Source organism: Astatotilapia calliptera, chromosome 8 (assembly GCF_900246225.1).
Source record: "Astatotilapia calliptera chromosome 8, fAstCal1.2, whole genome shotgun sequence".
Lineage (NCBI taxonomy): Eukaryota > Metazoa > Chordata > Actinopteri > Cichliformes > Cichlidae > Astatotilapia > Astatotilapia calliptera.
In genome coordinates this window covers 17316416-17336813 of record NC_039309.1, presented here as the reverse complement: position 1 = coordinate 17336813, position 20398 = coordinate 17316416, and positions in this window count along the sequence as shown.

Genomic DNA, 20398 nt, shown 5'->3' with positions numbered 1-20398 from the left:
AGCAACTCGAGATCAGTGACGTAACCTCCCAGGTTTGTCCAGATGAAGTCCAGCAGGTGTTTTTTTTCACCAACTGTTGGGTTTCAAGTGTGTCTGATTCTGAACAGAATGCTAGAGGTTGTCCTAAAAGGGAAAACGCAGAGAAGCCTGTTAACCTCACTCAAGAATGGAGCTTTTTAACATATGTATAATGTAGAAAATCCTTTCTAAGGCTCTGGGACTCTAACCAATCGAGAAAATTTGGAACAGTATGGGTGGCTGTAGGAGGTAGAGCAGGTCATCTACTGATTGGAAGGTTAGTGGTTCGATCCTGCCTCACTTTCTGATGCATCATCAAAGTATGGAGTTACTTATAATCATAGAAGAAAGCGATTGTGTGAATGGGTGAATATGGCATGTTGTATTGAGCGCTTTGCGTACTCTGGGGGAGTGGAAAAGCGCTATATAAGAATCAGTCAATTTACCATAACAGTGGTGAACCTTCCCAGGAGCGGCCAGCCTACCAAACTACTTCAAGAGCACATCAACGACTCATTCGGGAGGTCACAAAAGATCCCAGAACAACATCTTAAGAACAGCAGGCCTCGTTTGCCTCAGTTAAGGTCAGAGTTCATGATTCAACAATAACAAAATGGCATCCATGGAAGAGATCCAAGGAGAAAACCACTGCTGACAAAAAACAACATCATCTCATATTTGTCAAAAAACATCTTGATGATCCCCAAGACTTCTGGAAAAATATCCCGTAGACTGACGAGACCAAAGGTGAACCTTTAGAAAGTTTGAGTCCCGTTAAAATTGGCATAAAACTGACAGAACTAACAGAGGATTTAATAAAAAAAGGAACATTATAATAACAGTCAAACATGGTGGTGGTAGTGTGACGGTCTATGGCTGTGGTCAGGATGTGGATGACTTCCTGTAATGGATGGTCTCTAACAGAAATGCCTGAAAGAAATGTTTATGCCCTGAAGTTCATGCTCACTTGGGTTATGCAGCAGGACAATAAGAAACAAACCAACAAGTCCACATCTGAATGTCTCAACAAAAAACTAAATTTAAAGTGGTCAAATAAAAGTCTGGATTCGAATGAGATTTAGCTGTATTGGCATGACCTTAAACAGGCTTTTCACTCTTGAAACCCCCCATGTGACTGAATTACAACAATTCTGTAAAGAAGAGTGGGCCAAAATTCCTCCACAGCAATGTGAAAAACGCATGGCCAATTATCATAAACGCATGATTGTAGTTCGTGCTGCCAACGATGGCACAACCAGTTATTAGGTTTAGGGGGCAATGACTATCACTCACAGCCAGGTAGGTTTGCAAAACATTTAACCTTAATAAATGAAAGCATCATTTAAAAACTGCATTTTGTATTTATCTTTGTCTAATATTCAATTTTGTTTGATGATCTGAAACATGTAAGTGTGACAAATATGCAGTAAGTTAAGAAATCAGGAAGGGAGCAAATACTTTTTCACTACACTGTACACGGATATTGTGATGATTTTTTTAAATGTATGTTGGCCAGCATGTAGATGCTGTTTTATGTCACTGAAAACTGAGATTTTGAAAAATTGCAGGGTGAAGATTTTCAGAAACTCTATTTCTGCGTTTATGTGTGGAAGAAAAGACACAGATTCTCTATTGCAATGTCAAAGGTGTGCACTTGGTCTCCTTTTTGACATCAGACACTTCTCTATTTTGCTTTGCTCTTAATAGTACCTGACGTTGTTTTTTGGGTTTTAAAGTGGCTGGAGATATTTTTCAAAAGAATACCAGAAAATGGCGTTATTTTAGCTACCAATTTTAGCTATTTGTTCATTCAGCTAGAGTTTATTACATATCATTAACATTACTTTGGCTAACATATATGCCACATGTACATACTTTTAATTCAGTATGTTTATTTTTATGTGAGCTGAAGGCATATTGACTTACCATTAGTGAACCAGAATAATTGATTCCACTCTGGTTCCATCTTTGGATCCCCAATTAGGACGAGAGCACAGATTTCACATAGAGTTACGCGTATTCAATTACACATGCACATCCATGCATTCACATGCGCACTAAACAGACAGGAATGCACACACTAATAACACATATACTTTACCAATCTGATGGTCTGTCTGCTCCGCTAATAGCCAAGCAGACAAAGACAGTTAGACTGATAGTTCCTGCAATTCTCTGTAATGATGGACAGAGTTGAACTTATAGAACATATAAAAAATGAGAAAACTAAAGTAACAACAACAACCACAAAAACATACATACTTACAGTTATATTAGGATCAACTTCAGGTAGCACTAAAGTTACATTCATATCAGTCTTGAGTCCTCAAGACTTCCAGAGACGCTACTGAGCACAAACTGGAGCACAAGATAATGTCAGGCTGTATTACTGACAGCAGCTGAAGCTCTGCACTGCCATCTTCTGGATTTGCATATATTGTAATAAATGGCAATGAGTTCATGGGACACATTTGGTTGAGAAACATGACAAACAGCAAGGGCTGGAGAATCAAATGGAGAAATAACAGATCATTTATTATTCAAATATCAATGGAAACTTTAGAATTCTTCTCTCCTGCAAAAGCAATAATCACAGGCTTTATATTTTTTGTATATTTCAATATATTGTCCTACCATACAGTAACAAATAAAGCATTAATATTTTTTTTGATTGTTTTATTTTGGTCAATTCATGTCTGTTGATTTTGATCATCCTCTAATTCATACTTTTTACATTAATATTGCCACCCTTTCTGCAAAATTATATGAAAAATAATAAAGACTTAAATTTGTGGTTTTGAAAGGCACCATATGTTTTTATACATAAAGGAGAAAATACATATAAGGAAACTCGTTAAAATTAGAAAGAAGTACATTTCTGTATTTGAATGTGTAAAATGAATCTTGGTTTTGTTGCATTAATGACCCCCATATGTAGAGTCTTTATTGTGTAATCGAAGCTAACTTTGCTGATCCAGCTGAAGGATTTTATGCAAACAGACCCTTTCATCCAGGTTTCTTTCTATGGTTGAATTTATTGGGTATGAGGTCAAAAATCATAAATGATTCAGAACCTGCAGAAAAAGACTCTTTGTATCCATAAATTCCCAAAAGGAAAAGCAACAGAACTGCCCATAGGAGCACAAATAAGAGGCGGAGATAGCTTGACCCCGCAGGTCAAAAGAATGCCTTTGCATTATGCAAAGTCGCTCTTTTTTCTGCGCTTGCATGCGTGCATCCATCCTTCAATTCAAACCCCAGTCCACCTTGTAACAATCTGTGCATGCTGTGCATCAAATCATCCGTTCCGGGGAGTGATTGAAACAAGACGGACATCACACGGGGAGCACGATTTGTAAAATACATAGCAACAAATTATTTACAGGGATCTTTGCCACCCAAAAAACATTTATGGGGAGAGGAGTCCGAGTTTCTGCTGGGACGAATAAGACTTTTATGAGATGTGATGGACAGATACAAGGCTGAGATTTACGGCTCTGTTCATCCACGGGGATACATTAAGGAAGAGATGGAAGGGAGAAAGGAGCGAGAGAAAACTGCAAAGGGACGTGAAACGGGAAATAAACTGGAGGAACTAGAAGGGTGAAAAAAAGGGTAAAAGAGTTCTGTGGGAATTCCTTTCATTCACTGCCATTATCTTAATGTCAAATAAAAGAACAGCGAGGGCAGTGAGGTGTGGTCACACTACATTCCTCTGCAGTGTTTTATTTCCAAACCCCGAGCATGTGGCTAATTTGCCCTCTAATGTTCGACAACTCTATTCCATGTTGCGCTGAAACCCTCACTATGTACACATTTCCAGTCGTTGACCCGTGTCCTTACTTTATATTACAGATTTGAATAGCACCGTGATCACAGCCCATCTATTTAAAGAGGTAGTGAGAAGCTAATTGGGCTATCAGTTTGCTATAAAAGCATATGCTGGGCTGAATGGAACCAAGAGAATCAACCACAGAACCACAATTTTAAGTCAAAAAGTAGCAGCAGAAGATAAAGTTGCTGCTTTGTTATCCTTAATATGGAGTTTGCCATAATATAGTAGCACAGTGACCAAAATCTCATATCCCAGTATAACCCAATAACATAACAATAATATATATAACAACATGGTACATTTTCTGTCAGTTCAGTCATTTAATAGATTATATAAAGACCACATGGAAAAAGCTTTCTTTTATACATTTCAAGTATATCGTGAATCATCATATGTTTAATTCTGAATAAAAGAATACTGTATATCAAATTTGAAGCACTCTTCACAAACAAATGGTTAGATGTCCTAACGTAAAATATTGTGATCTAAAATACAAATGTAAAGATTGTAATTTTAAGTTTAAATGGTAGCAAAGATTCTAACGTTGACTTTTTTTTTTATTCGTAAACTCTCTCCAGACTCTTTCATGTGGTTCTTGTGTAGGTGGTCAAAGGTTTGTGGTGTCTGAGCCTGTTGCTGGTGTGTGGCATGATTTGCAAGCACAGTTTTCTTGTCTGTGTCAAGCTTTCTGTAGCCCAAACCGCATCCATGCTGCAAGGGTGCCCACTCATTAAGGAATGAGCCTCTTGCTTGGCTAGTCCCACTCCTGGTTGAAGTCACCTGGTTTTACCTTATTTTCACTCATTATGTCAGTATTCACTTTTCTGCCTGCATCCGTGTGAGACTGGACGTTATCACCCAAAAATATTGCTGTCAACAGTTTATTTTACAACTCTGAAACAAAGGCATAACATTAAATGACACAGAGACCCAGCACTGACACTTGTCAACTCCATGTCTAGAATCGTGAATTTCATAGAGTAAAAAACTAACAAAGTTTTGAAATTACCCAAAATATTGCTTAAAAATCTAAAAAGCACCAGAATGAAAATGATGGCATAGGATGGCTGGAACACCTGGCAAACACTGCTGTCAACATGTTGCCGCTTTGTTTAGCAGAAACAGAACAACCCAAGCTATCATTTTAAGTTCGCCACCTGGCAAATGTTCATCTGTAAACCCTGTTGTGTCTTCACCAACTCCTTATGAAAGCGTGTTCCTTTTTAGCAGTTAAATACTTACCAAAATTTGCTAAAAAGGAAAAAGGATTTATTTTCTCCTCTTTGTTTAAAAAAATGCTGTTTGCTTCCACTATAAATTCTGTTGCTGATGAGGGTTGTAACAACAACCGTACTAAATTACTATTACTAAAACATATCAGAACCACTGCAGGTAAAAAATAAAATAAAATAAAATGTTGCAAAAAATGGTAAATTTGCACAAAAATACAAAATTAATAAGAACAAAATTGTCTCAAAATCACATCCTTTCACTTTGCAAGTGTTGGATAAACCTCCAGTTGCTGTTATTGAGGACATGGATGATGCAACCAGCAATGCCCTTGCACGCACGCATTGCCTTGCAGAGGGAACGTACGAATCAGGGAGCTGTATTCTATTCTCAAAGTATGCATACTTCTGATTATATTACCAATGCCTGACTGCAAAGTCTGCTATAATTTGATGAGATAATTGACTGGTACCACCTAAAGTGGTGCTGTTGTTTTATGTCTAATAAATTTGTGTCTTTTTGAAATTTAGAAAATTTCTGAACGTTTAATCTGAGAAAATGTGCTGTTTTGTTGCCCTGAATTACCCTCTGTTACTCCACCCGGTCCCAGCAGATGGCTGATCCCTAAGTCTGGTTGTGCTGGAAGTTTCTTCCTGTTAAAAAGGAGTTTTTCCTTCCTACTGTCGCCAAGTACTTGCTCAAAGGTGGCCGTCTGATTGTTGGGTTTCTCTGTATCATTGTAGTCTTTAACTTACAGTATAAAGCCAAAGCGCTTACTCATAGGGGGTCATATGATTTGGGGGGCTTTCTCTCTGTGTATTATTGTATGGTCTAACTTATAATATAAAGCACCTTGAGGTAACTGTTGTTGTGATTCAATGCTGTATAAATAAAATAAAATAAAATTACCTGAATTTTCTGCATACCTCTTGTAAGCAAAGTGTAAGAGGTTCAATATGCCAACCACTTGCTGTATAGATACAGTGCAGCTCTTTTTCCATTTGATGGTAGAGATTTCTGGCTGTATGACTGTTTCATATGTGGAAAGAAAAGGCTCCACATAGAAGCTGTTGCATTTTAATTTTGAGAGCAGTTTAAGAAAAAGCTAGAACAAAGAAAACATGCACACATTTGCCTTAACAGAGCCAAAAACCGTAATGCTTTTTAGCAGTTTAAATCATTTAGGAGTTATAAATCACAGGCAGAAACCTCAAATTTATGATGTGGTCACCACTAGAATCAAAACATTTCCAATCTTTGGCTACTGCCCTGTCTAAGATCTGTTTTTTTTTTTCTTTAAGTAAAACCTCAAGCTGTGAGTGCTAATGTGCCCCAAAGGAGTGGTCTGACAGAGGACAAAGGGCCTTTGGGGGAGACGGGAGGGCTGATTGAGGCCTGGACAGAGAGCGTATTGGGCTTGTAAAACTTGTCTGGGGCTGATGCAGTCTCGCTTTGTTTCACTGGGGCTGATGTTAACTGCCCCAGCGAGGTGGAGGGTCCAAGCTTAGTCTGTTTCTCCTGGACACGAAGGTAGCCGGGGGCTTAAAGAGAAAAAGAGACAGCTCTAGAAGACACGGCTCTCACAGCAGATGGGCTGGCTTTACAGTACGAGTGAGAGTTGTACTTTATGGATTTGACCCTATACATTCATGTGGTGATGCCACCCGGATGACAGAGTTATTGCTGGCGTCACAATAGCCCTCATTTACTGACAGTGCACATGCACCAATTACGCTAATGTAATCAGTTATTCATTGACAGTCTCGTACCTGAATACGCTTTTACGTTAAGAACATATTTAGAAGTGTCTTAAACCATATGTTCAAATGAATTATGAAGGCCTGGCTGTCTTAGAAAATTTTAAAACATCTTTAGAATTACTACTACTACTACTAATAGTAGAAGTATTGCTTTTTGGTCAGGATTGATAGTTTTCTAGAGTACCATATGCCACAACATTCTCAGAATTACAGATAAATAAAAATAAATCAATTACACAGAAAGAATATGAACTGCTGCACTGAAAAGTGTAGGCTTTAAACTTTTAATTTAAATATATTTCAGTATTATTATTGTATCTTATCTTAAAGTTACAGTGTGTAAAATCTCACAGTTTTTGAAAGTAGTTCCAGTGAGCAGCAACGCCCAGAGGTTGAGTATGCAACATCGTCAACCCCTATTGATCGCTTTCAATTGCAAGGCAGTTGCACAGGTTGCTTGAGGAGAGGCAATCTTACTCCAAACAGTCACAGACTGAGTGCAGTATTTTTCATACAGATCAGCAAAGGTTTTGATAATAATTACCCTCTAATTTATTAACGCTTGTCATGGCAGATGGCCCCGCCCCTCCCTGAGCCTGGTTCTGCTGGAGGTTTCTTCCTGTTAAAAGGTAGTTTTTCCTTCCCACCATCGCCAAGGTGCTTGCTCATAGAAGGTCATATGATTATTGGGTTTTTCTTTGTATATATTGTTGTAGGGTCTACCTTAGAATATAAAGCGCCTTGAGGTGACTGTTATCGTGATTTGGCACTGTTTAAACAAAACTGAATTTAACTGAACGCAGATGGATTGCTAACAAACTGCAATCAATCTGAGTCAGTCTGCACCAATAAGTAAAACTTACTGGTTATATTCTTACGGAAAAACAAGGCTGCTATCATTCTGTTGTTTAATTGTTCTCCTGCAGCAATTATTTTACTATTCTTCGAGGAGTTTTTGAATTTGTTTCAAATCTGTGAGGTTGGCTTGACTCCCAATGTAAGTCGCTAATGTAAATCTCTGTTTGATGTGAATTTCTTCGTATGTAAATGGAAACAGCTTTGCAACAGACAGCAACAGATTTGAAGTTTAAGCTGGTTTATAACAATTCATCACCATATTATCACAAAGTGCATGTAATTGGCAGTATGACCTCATTCTACTATAATGCCAGATGTCTGGGCACTCGAGTTAGCTGACAGCTAGCCAGCTAGTTAGCGTAACCTATCTTTCCATATTAATACTTTAACGTTTACACCAGTACTGTTTACTGGTGAATTTAAAGCAGTGGTCATGAGGGAAAAATTATAAAGAATGAAAATGGTTCTCATGTTTATTGTAAAGTTAAAGTACTGTAAAGTTCTTTTTTTTTTTTTTTTTTTTTATGGGAGTCTACTGGATAGACTAGAATCCATCCCTATTTTCAGCACTTCCATACAATTTTTCTCATTGAAGTGACAAATGTTTTTATTGTTATCAGCTATTAACAGCTGAATCGACGAAAGGTTAGCTTCATGCATTTGGCTGAAAAAACAAGCGTGGCAGATACATTTCAGACAGTTAGTCACTCCTGGAGTAAGGAGGCAGAGTCAAATGCTGACCTTATTTTGGAAAATATACACTTTTACTGCCTATGCTACTGCTGCCAGTATTAGTAATTTAAAACGGCTGCTTAGACAAGCAAGATGCCAGACAGATTCATTGTTCATCACAATTCATTTCCTTCTTCATATAATATATTTGAATCATATCCCCCCCCCCTTCTTGACAAACCTCATGTGTCAAAGGTAATTATTTTAAATTCAATTTCTAGGTTTAATTTTAAAGTGAGCATAAATTTAAAAGAACAGAAATCAAACAAAATTTCACAGTTTCACCATTTGACATTTTTCCTTTGTACTATTTTATTTGATTGACCTCTTGCACTTTTGGAATACAGTTTGTATCTAAATTTTGTAAATTGGTACGTTAACTTACATTCTTATATTATTCCCCCTTTATTAATGTAAAACTGGGGCAGATTCCTCTATTTTTTGGCACTACTGTACTCCTTCTTCTTACGTAAGTCTCATTAAAGCTTCTGGAAAAATGAGTTAATTTGTCACACAATACCTTATCCTTCTGGTCTTATCATCACTGTAAAGGGATTCAGGCAAATTAAAGTCCCATCACTCCTCTGTCCACGTCTGTAACGAGTACCATTCCTCCACCGCTGTAAGTTCATAACCAGAACGTTTGGCCTTGAAGCATGAAGAACACAAGGTCCTGCAAGAGAGACTGAGCCTCTTTCCTTTTGGCCACTTCATCCTTTGCACAGATGGTTTTCTTCTGGGAAAAGGTGTTGAGTGAGAGCTGAAAAGGCTGGTTTATGGCATTAAAAGAGCCCAAGAATACTGAAGACTGTTCATGCTGTTCTTCCAAGAACCACTGGGGCCAACAGTGCAATGAGCAACGCAACAGGAATGAATGTGAGAATAATTGAGTTTTATTTTTCTGTCTTGAGACCTCAGATTCACCATCTTTACATTTACGAATACAAATAATGAAGAAAATTTGGCAGCTCTGCAGTGTGGCACATGGTAAGTGAATTAGCAATGAAACAACTGAACCTAGCAGTTAGCAATGCTCATTCACCACAACTTCTAAAAATGTATCTCTTGTTTTTCACCTTTACTTACTTTGCTTTTAACATTTGAACAACTTGCTAACTTTCTTTGTAACTTCTCTGACTGCTAGCTAGCTAGCACCAAACATTAGCACCGAGAGAAATACATGATAATCAGCAAATGTGCTGCGATATCAAATTTGCTAATGATGAGTTTTAAATGCTTTCAGAGAATGGCCTTAGGGTGAGCTATGTACTTGTCAAATGTCTTGCGAGCTGGACGTCCTCTTTAGCCACAATACATTTAATTGGGCGTGCTGTTGATGTAGTGTGTAGCTCCCAGATGTAAATGGGTGTAACCAAGTGTGAAATTGGTGTTGCTGAGAAGGAACACATGCACGAGACACATTACCTTTCCCAGGATAGGTGGATCTCGTCAGTGTGTGGACAACTCCCACTGGGTGGAACTAAGAGAACATGAGAGCTGTAAATCGCATCTAATGAAGTAACTGCTGAACCCTTTGACACCAATCAGAGAGCTTATCATCGCCCAGCAGATGTATAAACGGTCATTTTTGTGGTAGGGGGACAAACCAACCTTCTAACTGCCATTTGATAATGTTTAAATGCAGTATCTCTTTCTTCTTAGCTTTGACACATGAGCTATTGGATTCCTGTCATCAAAATGAATAAATCTTTCATGATCCTTTCCGCCTCATGGACTGCGACAACCGCAGCTCTGGCTCCAGCTTGGGTCTTGTCGGTCCTCTCGTTAGGCTGTTTTGCTTTTTTAAAGAGATGTATGATGAGGATTTCCGTTGAAAGAGCTGCTGAATTTCTCCCTTGAGTTCCAGACAGGTTCGGGGCGACCTCCCACACCGAACAGTGTTGACACATTACGAACTAGCCGAGTAATTCTCCCATTTCCTTTGATTCTCATGCTTTCCTCAAAATGTGTCTGTGTGTGCACATATGAATACGCACCCACTTAGTCCTTCACCCTCTATTCATCTATTTGACATATTGAACTGTTTTTTCTTCTCTTTTGACTGCTTCCTTTTTACTGACATCCCCTCCATTACCGTTTCAGTCTTCTCTGCCATTTTGACTCCCCCAGAAATGTGGATTTCTTTGGCAAACACCTCCATTAGGATGTGCAATTACCGATGTTTTCATTTTCAAATATTGTCCCATTTTGGTCAGGATATAATTATAATTAGGATTTCCTTTTCCACTTGCCAGTAATAAGTCAAATTTGATGATTTCCCTTTTATATTTCAAGCAGGGCTGGAGGGCTTTTTCCAAGCACAGAGTTTGTGTCGCTGGATGCTTGGCACCGCAGCCATGGTGATGGATTTGAAACCCTTCTCAAAAACAACATAGCTTACCTTTAATCGCGGCGGCCCACTTTACACATTAGCACAATCAATTTAATTGGGGAAATAGCTGAGCGAGAGGTGACATCAAAGACGCAGGCAAGCAGCCAAACTCATGCAATCACTCGGCATCCATTGCTGCCTCTAGATGAGGCTGTGTGTCACGGTAGCTACAGTGGAAAATGTGAACCCCGCACAATGTCCTTTAATAGACAAGAGAGGTCTTTGAGGCATGCCAGCCTGCGTTACGGTGCCTATTTGTCTTGGTGGAGTTTTTATCAGGTTATTTTCAGGGCTTTAGAACTCAAAGATGTGTTAGTCTCTCCACAAGAGACACTAACTGATGAGAGTGAAAATGTGCACCCTTTGAAGGTTAAAGTGTGGACCAGCTTTGTTTTCCAGGAAGCAGAGCTTAACCTTAAAGCAATAATACTTTTTGGAGCCTCAAGTGCCACATTATAAAACTGACTCTTAGCAAGCATTCCTGGTGTCATTCATTTATTGCCAAGTTTCTGGCCACACACAAACATGAACACCAACACACACAGTTTAGGTCCATTATTCATGCTCTGTTTTACTCCCCACCAGGTTTGGGTAAATATCTACTAAATGTTCTACTGCCTTCATTGGCTAATAATGTCCTTAGCTGCTGAACCTTGCCACAGAGAAGTGTGCAGAAACCATAAGATGTAAAAATATAAATGATTTTTTTAAGGAATATTATTTAGTTAGTTATTTAACCCATCTTTATTCAAAAGTAAAATAATTCTTTAATGCTATAGTTTGTGCTAAGTAAAATTCATGATATGATCAGGTCTGCAGCATAAAACTGTATATAAAAGATGGAAGTCACTACTATTGGTTTTGCATTGTCATTTTGAATTAAACCGCTGGTAGTGTGTCAGAAATGTCACTGTTATTTTTGGACTTTTCTTTCAAAGTCTCCAGTTTAGCGTTTTGGTTCTTTCCATCAGCCTGGGGGGTTTGTCAGCTGACTAGCTAGGTTGGTTAGCAAAGCAGCATCTTTAACCTGCTGTTAAATGGGATGCTAACCTTTACCAGCAGGAAAAAAAGAGCTAAGCAGCCAAAACCAAAATGTAATCCAATTACAAACTGAATTGATCGTTTAATCCACCCACAACAAGCAGTCATGGCAGATGGCTGCCCCTCCTGAGCCTGGTCCTGGCAGTGGGTTCTTCCTGTTAAAATAGTTTTTCCTTCCCACTCTCACCAAGTGCTTGCTTGCAGGGGGTCTTCTGATTATTACAGTGATTATAGCAATCACAGCAAGCTTTAATACCATTTACACATTTGTCTTGTATGAAAAATTGACCATTGATACTGTTCCGCTCTTAATTTATTGCAATATAGGCGCTCTTTGCAATGAGCTAATTTTATTTTGAAATTCGTTTTATTTTGAAAACCAGTTTCAGAAAGTGACAGGATGTCAGCCATGTTTGTTTAGTTCCTAGCGGATCACATGTGGGGAAATTTGATCCAGCGACATCTGCCTTTTGTTTGTGCCATCGACACCACCATCTGTAAGTTTCATTTGTATTGAATTGTAGGATTGTATTTTATGTATATTTTGTGGAAATATTTGCTGTAGATGAATACTTTAGTAGCTGTGTGCTAACGCTAATGGATGTGTATTGGAATCTAATTTTGTTGTGCTAATGATGCTAGGTTAACTTTAGCTATGTTATTTATATTTCAGTTTTACTCCATGAGGAAATACTCACTAATTAAAAGGAGTTGGACGCTACATCCTGACTTCGCGCGTTATTTCAAGTGGAGTTAGGCTACTGCTGAATTGTGTAGCGTACACACACAAGGAGAGCAGGATAGTAAAAAGACGGTTAGCAGCTGGCAAAACAACTCTACGACAGCAAGCTAAGTCAACAAACATGGACGAAGCACACCCCGAAGGTGCAAGACTTAAAGAACCAAAGCCTCCTCAAGACGGAGCATCAGTTAAAAGCACTGGTTCAGTTTCCAGATATTCAAGCAGATCAAATGTCAGTGCAGCAGCAGCACACGCGAGAGCCAAGGCAGAAGCTGCTCGTGCACGTGTTGCCTTCGCACAGAGAGAGATTAGCATTAAAGTCGACAAAGCAAGATTAGAAGCTAATCTCGAAGCCTTAAATCTTGAAAAGGAAGCTGCAGCTGCAATTGCCCAAGCAGAAGTTTTGGAAGCAGCAGCAGAGATAGAGGTTGAAGCACATCCTAGTTGGAAAAGTCTCCCAGTTATGGTGCAGAGTACACATGAACGTGTAAGCGACTATATCAGAGACCAAACTATGCAGCTTAACCAACGCAATGAACCAGTCAATCTCTCAATATCAGAGCATCCCATCGAGAAGAGCCCTCCACCATCGGCTAAGTACATCATTAAAGAAGAGTATATCGTGAAAGACTCATGGCCCACACCTTTCCAGCCACAACCAAGTTCTGAGGTAACGCATGCATACCAAACCGCTCACACCTCTATCCCATCAGCTCAGCCAGACATAGATGGTCGCCTCCAAGTTAACAGTGAGGGACTCCTGCAAGAACAAAAGAGCAATACGCCCTACCCTAAGCCAGAGCTAACTTTTCCTCAGTACCTCAACACTTCTCATACATACCCTCCAGAGTCTTCAGTGATGATGGACATGGCGAAGTACCTGGCAAGAAAAGAGCTTGTGAGCACTGGCTTAACCCACTTCGACGATCATCCAGAGTCATACAGAGCATGGAAATCTGCCTTCTCCAATACCATTAAGGGTTTGGACCTTACTGCAAGCGAACAGCTGGATTTACTTTTAAAATGGCTCGGGAAGGAATCTTCTGTGTATGTCAAGCGCCTAAGAGCAGTTCATATCGACAACCCAAATACTGCACTCAAAATGGTCTGGGACAGGCTCGATGAATGCTACGGTGCTCCAGAAGTTATCGAAAGTGCTCTCTTTAGGAAGTTGGACAGCTTTCCTAAAATAACAAACAAGGACAATTACAGGTTAAGGGATCTTGGAGATCTATTGATGGAACTACTTTCAGCAAAAGAGGATGGCTACTTGCCTGGCTTAGCATACCTGGATACCGCCCGTAGCATCAAACCCATCGTGGAAAAACTGCCATACAACCTGCAAGAAAAATGGATCACTCAAGGCTCAAAATACAAAGAGGACTACAAGGTTGGTTATCCCCCCTTTTCATTTTTCACTTCCTTCATCTGCTATCAAGCTAAAACAAGAAACGATCCCAGCTTTGCTCTTTCTGGAAGCAGTCCTGTCACAGAAACGCCTATCTCACGCCACACAAATTTAAGAACCCCAGTCTCAGTTCATACGACCAAAGTCGTTTCTGAGGGCCCACAAAGCGATCCAGAGAGGATATATCCAAGCATTGCCCCATCCATAAAAAACCCCACCCCTTAAAGAAATGCCGTGGTTTCAGGCTAAAGACCATTGAAGAACGCAAAACGTACTTGAAAGATCAAGGCGTCTGTTTCAAATGCTGTGCATCCACATCTCATCTCGCACGAGACTGCAAAGTTGTCCTGAAATGTGATGAGTGCAACAGTGACAAGCACATCACAGCTCTTCATCCTGGTCCACCACAACTGTCAACCAAGGCCTCAAGTTCCCGAACAGGTGACGGCGGGGAGCCGGGAAAAGAGGACACTATCCCAGAACCAGTTGCAAGCGCTCTGTGCACTGAAGTTTGTGGCAATGGCGCTAGGTCAAAATCTTGTTCCAAGATATGTCTTGTTAAAGTTTATCCTAAAGACTGCCCACAACAAGCCATCAAAATGTATGCTATGCTCGATGACCAGAGCAACAAGTCTCTAGCCAGGTCAGAGTTCTTCAACTTATTCGGAATAGAAGTTGGCTCATACCCCTACATCCTGAAAACTTGTGCTGGCTTAGCCGCAACCTCCGGCAGGAGAGCAAATGGCTATCAGATCGAAGCAGTAAATGGTGAAGTTAGCCTTGCGCTACCAACACTGATCGAATGTGATGACTTACCAGATAATCGTGATGAAATACAGACACCTGAAGCTGCCCTCCATCACCCGCACCTCAAGAGCCTTGCCAGCAAAATCCCACCTCTTGATAATGATGCCAAGATCCTTCTTTTGCTTGGGAGAGACATTCTCCAGGTTCACAAGGTGAGGCAGCAGATCAACGGTCCTGGTGATGCACCCTTTGCTGAAAGGCTTGACCTTGGATGGGTCTTAGTAGGTGATGTGTGTTTGGGAAAGGTTCATAAGCCCATTGTCCACTGTTATAGAACGAACATACTGGAAGACGGAAGGCCATCATTGTTCAGACCTTGTACGAGCCACATCCATCTCAAGCAAACTGTCAACTCCAGTCAAGTCAAGGGACTCTCACACAGTTGCCGTAGCACTACAATGGACGACAACTCACTCGGCAACACAGTCTTTGCAAGAACAGCGGATGATGACAAGCGTGCCTTCTCCATAGAGGACGAACAGTTTCTGCAGATAATGGGTGATGAGGTTTTTCAGGACGAGTCGAATAGTTGGGTGGCTCCTCTTCCCTTCAGGCCCCCCAGACCACCTTTGCCCAACAATCGTGAGCAAGCAATGACCCGCCTCTTCTCATTACTTCGCACACTAGAGCGTAAACCAAGGATGAAGGACCAGTTCATTGCCTTCATGCACAAGATTTTCTACAACAATCACGCAGAACCAGCCCCTCCACTCCCTAAAGGTAAAGAGTGCTGGTATTTGCCGATGTTTGGGGTCTATCATCCCAGGAAACCCGACCAAATCAGAGTTGTTTTCGACTCAAGCGCACAATGCAATGGCATCTTGCTGAACAACGTGCTACTCACCGGACCAGACTTGAATAACAGTCTAATGGGAGTCCTTATTCGTTTCAGGAGAGAGCGAGTAGCAATCATGGCTGACATCGAACAGATGTTTCATTGTTTTGTCGTGAGAGAAGACCACCGAGACTACTTACGCTTTCTGTGGTATAGAGATAATGATCCCAGCAAGGACATTGTTGAATACAGGATGAGGGTTCACGTATTCGGCAACAGTCCTTCTCCAGCTGTGGCAATATACTGTCTCAGAAGAGCTGCAAAGGAAGGAGAACAGCAGTATGGGTCAGACACCAGACATTTTGTGGAACGCGAGTTCTATGTAGACGATGGTCTTGTTTCCACATCCACAGAGGAAGAGGCGATTTCTCTGCTACAGAGAACCCAAGCATCTCTCTCTGAGTCAAACCTGAGACTACATAAGATCACGTCCAACAGCGTTGACGTCTTGAAAGCCTTCCCTGCAGGAGATCATGCTAAGGGCATTAAAGATCTTTACTTAGATGGAAGCGCAGTACCCACACAGCGAAGCCTTGGATTGAGTTGGGATGTTAAAAGGGACACATTCACCTTCCAAGTGTCAGTCAGTGACAAGCCATTCACACGACGTGGGATTCTCTCCACCATAAACAGTCTTTTTGACCCTCTCGGCTTCGTCGCTCCTGTGATCATTCAAGGCAAGTCGTTGCTGAGAGAGTTGCCCTTAGATGGAACCGACTGGGACAGTCCACTCCCTCAGGACAAATGTAAGGTTTGGGAGACATGGAAAAATTCGCTTCAAGAACTGCAACATCTTCATATCCCTCGAGCGTATACCACCACCTCCTGTTCCAATGCCAGTCGTAAAGAGGTATGCATCTTTTCAGACGCTTCAACCAAAGCAATTGGTGCAGTGGCGTACCTCAAGACAACAGATGCAAACGACCAGGTTCATGTGGGTTTCATTCTTGGAAAAGCTAGACTTGCACCATCAACTGAACCTACCATACCTAGACTGGAGCTGTGTGCGGCAGTGCTAGCCGTAGAAATTGCTGAGTTCATCGTTCAAGAGATCGATATCCAAATCAATGCAGTCACCTTCTACTGTGACAGTAAAGTGGTGCTGGGCTACATTCATAATCAGTCCAAACGTTTCTATGTGTATGTCCACAACAGGGTCCAGAGAATCCGCCAGTCCACACAACCGAATCAGTGGAGGTATGTACCTACGGAGCATAACCCAGCTGACCATGCTTCTAGGTCCGTTCAAGCCTCACAGCTCACCAGAACCAACTGGTTCACGGGTCCAACATTTCTATACAAGTCACAGCCAAGCAGCGAGCAACAAGAGACCTTTGAGTTTATCAACCCAGACGCAGATGTTGAGATACGACCACAAGTTACAACCTGTGTTACAAGTCAAAAGGACAAGTTGCTGGGTTGTGAGAGATTCACGAAATTCTCTTCCTGGAAGTCCATACGGAGAGGAGTTGCAACACTCATCCATGTGGTTTGTTCCTTTAAGGCAAGCAGCCGAGGAACCAATGGATGTAATGGTTGGCATTGGTGCCCTAAACCTCTCACAGCTGACGAGTTGTCCAAGGCAACTACAGTGATTCTTCTTGCTGTGCAACAAGCTTCTTTCCTTGAAGAGCTAGATGCTCTCTCCAAGGGAGCCGATGTTTCCAAGAGAAGCGCTCTAACGAAACTCAACCCGATCATAGATGCAGATGGTCTGCTAAAGGTTGGAGGCAGGTTGACATTAGCTGACTTAAGCGACAAAGAAAGGCATCCCGTCATTCTGCCAGGCAAACACCATGTATCCACGTTGCTCATCAAACACTATCATGAGCAGGTCGAGCATCAAGGTCGTACCATCACAGAAGGTGCCATTCGAGCTGCTGGCATATGGCTAGTTGGCGGCAAGCGATGCGTGAGTACTGTTCTTCACGGATGTGTCACCTGTCGAAAGCTTCGTGGGAAAAGAGAGAAACAAAAGATGTCAGACCTGCCGCAAGAGAGACTAAGCACTTCACCACCCTTTACCTACACTGGTGTGGACATTTTCGGTCCTTGGGCCGTGATAGCCAGGCGCACAAGAGGAGGTATTGCTCAGAGTAAGCGTTGGGCCGTTCTCTTCACTTGCATGAGCACACGTGCAGTCCACATAGAAGTGATAGAGTCTTTAGACATCTCTTCGTTCATCAACTCCTTGAGAAGATTCTTTGCGTTCCGAGGTCCTTCTGAACACCTATACTCAGACTGTGGAACCAATTTCGTTGGTGCTTGCAAAGAGTTGGAGTTCCAAAAAGTTTTGTCGAAGTCAGAAGTTCAGAGATACACCAACAATCGCGGATGTACATGGCATTTCAATCCACCTCACTCCTCGCACATGGGCGGTGCGTGGGAACGCATGATAGGAATTGCAAGGAGAATCCTAGACTCAATGCTGATGCGTACTCCCTCCTCCAGTTTGACCCACGAAGTCCTGTGCACCCTGATGGCGGAGGTGACGGCCATCATCAACTCCAGACCGCTTGTCTCTGTCTCTTCAGATCCTGACGTCCCTCAGATACTTACCCCAGCAATGCTTCTCACTCAGAAGCAGAGTGTTCCACCTCCTCCAGGGACATTCACTGAGAAGGACCTGTATAAACAACAGTGGCGCCAAGTGCAAAGATTGGCTGACCAATTCTGGAATCGTTGGAAACGCGAATACTTGCAGACACTGCAACTTCGTTGTAAATGGCAAGAAACCAGCCCAAACATCGAAAGAGGTGATGTTGTCTTGATGAAAGATGATAGTACATGCCGGAACGACTGGCCCATGGCTCTTGTAACAAACACTTTCCCCGGTGGTGATGGAAAGGTCCGCAAGATCGAGATCCGGGTCGTCAAAGACAGAGTGGCCAAAGTGTACCTCAGGCCTATAACGGAGGTTGTTATGGTTTTAAAGAACCAGGACTGAAAAGGTTATGTTGTGGTTTGAATATTGATATATGGCATCTTAACAGATACCAGACGGGGAGTGTTCCGCTCTTAATTTATTGCAATATAGGCGCTCTTTGCAATGAGCTAATTTTATTTTGAAATTCGTTTTATTTTGAAAACCAGTTTCAGGAAGTGACAGGATGTCAGCCATGTTTGTTTAGTTCCTAGCGGATCACATGTGGGGAAATTTGATCCAGCGACATCTGCCTTTTGTTTGTGCCATCGACACCACCGTCTGTAAGTTTCATTTGTATTGAATTGTAGGATTGTATTTTATGTATATTTTGTGGAAATATTTGCTGTAGATGAATACTTTAGTAGCTGTGTGCTAACGCTAATGGATGTGTATTGGAATCTAATTTTGTTGTGCTAATGATGCTAGGTTAATTTTAGCTATGTTATTTGTATTTCAGTTTTACTCCATGAGGAAATACTCACTAATTAAAAGGAGTTGGACGCTACATCCTGACTTCGCGCGTTATTTCGAGTGGAGTTAGGCTACTGCTGAATTGTGTAGCGTACACACACAAGGAGAGCAGGATAGATACGATGTCACATGAATGTGGATATTACCTATATGACCAAAATTGGTTTAAGATGTTGGCTTTGTTTTTGTTTTCCACCTTTGGAGGTTGTCACTTGGTCATTCAGCTGTCGCTTTTTATTATGGGCATTCTAAGAAACTATTCCTAAAGAAAATCTAACAAAGGGGGGTTACTTTATTAACTTGGAACACCTGCTTCCAGAAACAGCAACTCTGGTAATGCTTTTACTGTGAAAACTGGGAAAGTCACTCATTAATGGTTGTTACCTTTTGTTTTTCAAATCCAACAAAGTCCGACTTAAAGAAATTTTCCCTTCTGTGTAGAGTCATGCACAAAATCCAAATGTATGGAAAACGTATGTGGAGGATTTTTTTTATTATTAGTACACCACAAGACAAGGGTTAGAAAACATCTGAAAGGCCGCACAAATCCATCTCCAGCCCATCTTTCACTGATCCGTCATCACCACGAGCAGTGACCTTAGCAGAGGCTGCAGAGGTCAAACCACGCTGTCCATCTCCGTTACTCAGTTCATGAATAAACAGAGGCCAGTGTATGGGCGTACACGTCTGCTAGGGTGATTACACGCACGCAGAAACATACGCATGCATGCTCAAACATCCTCGTGCCGATTCCACTGGCATAATTAGAAACATTTGGGATCATTTGCAAAGAGAACACAAGCTCTGATGGGATCCAGATGCACTACTGGGTTTCACTGAAAATACAGGAACCCTTATTTATGAGGGGCCTTTGCTGGTTCCTCACTCAGGGAAGTGTGTGTGTTTGTGTGTGCTGCCCAGTTTGTTCATATACTAAATGGGTGTTTGGGAGCAGATCATCCGTATTCAGGTCATACTTAGTTTAATGGCTTTTGTTTTTGTGAGAAAATGAAGGTTTGCATTTCTCAAAATTTCACTCAAATTAAAAAAAGAAGCAGTTAGTGGATCACAGAAATGCCTGATGACGGTTACGTCCCTCTGAATGATACTTGTTACATGTTACTTCAAGAGGTTTGCTCCAGTCATCTTCTTGTTTTGATGTCACCAAAATGTTTGCTGTGGAGAAAAATAAAACAAACCATAACCATTATGAACTAAGTCATAACACAAGACTCAGTACTAGTGATCTCTGGTGCAAGGCACAGACAGTGTTGTTACATGTAGCACAATGCTTCCACCTTGTGGATAAGATATGAACAAACACTTTAAGATCAGTGGGAGTT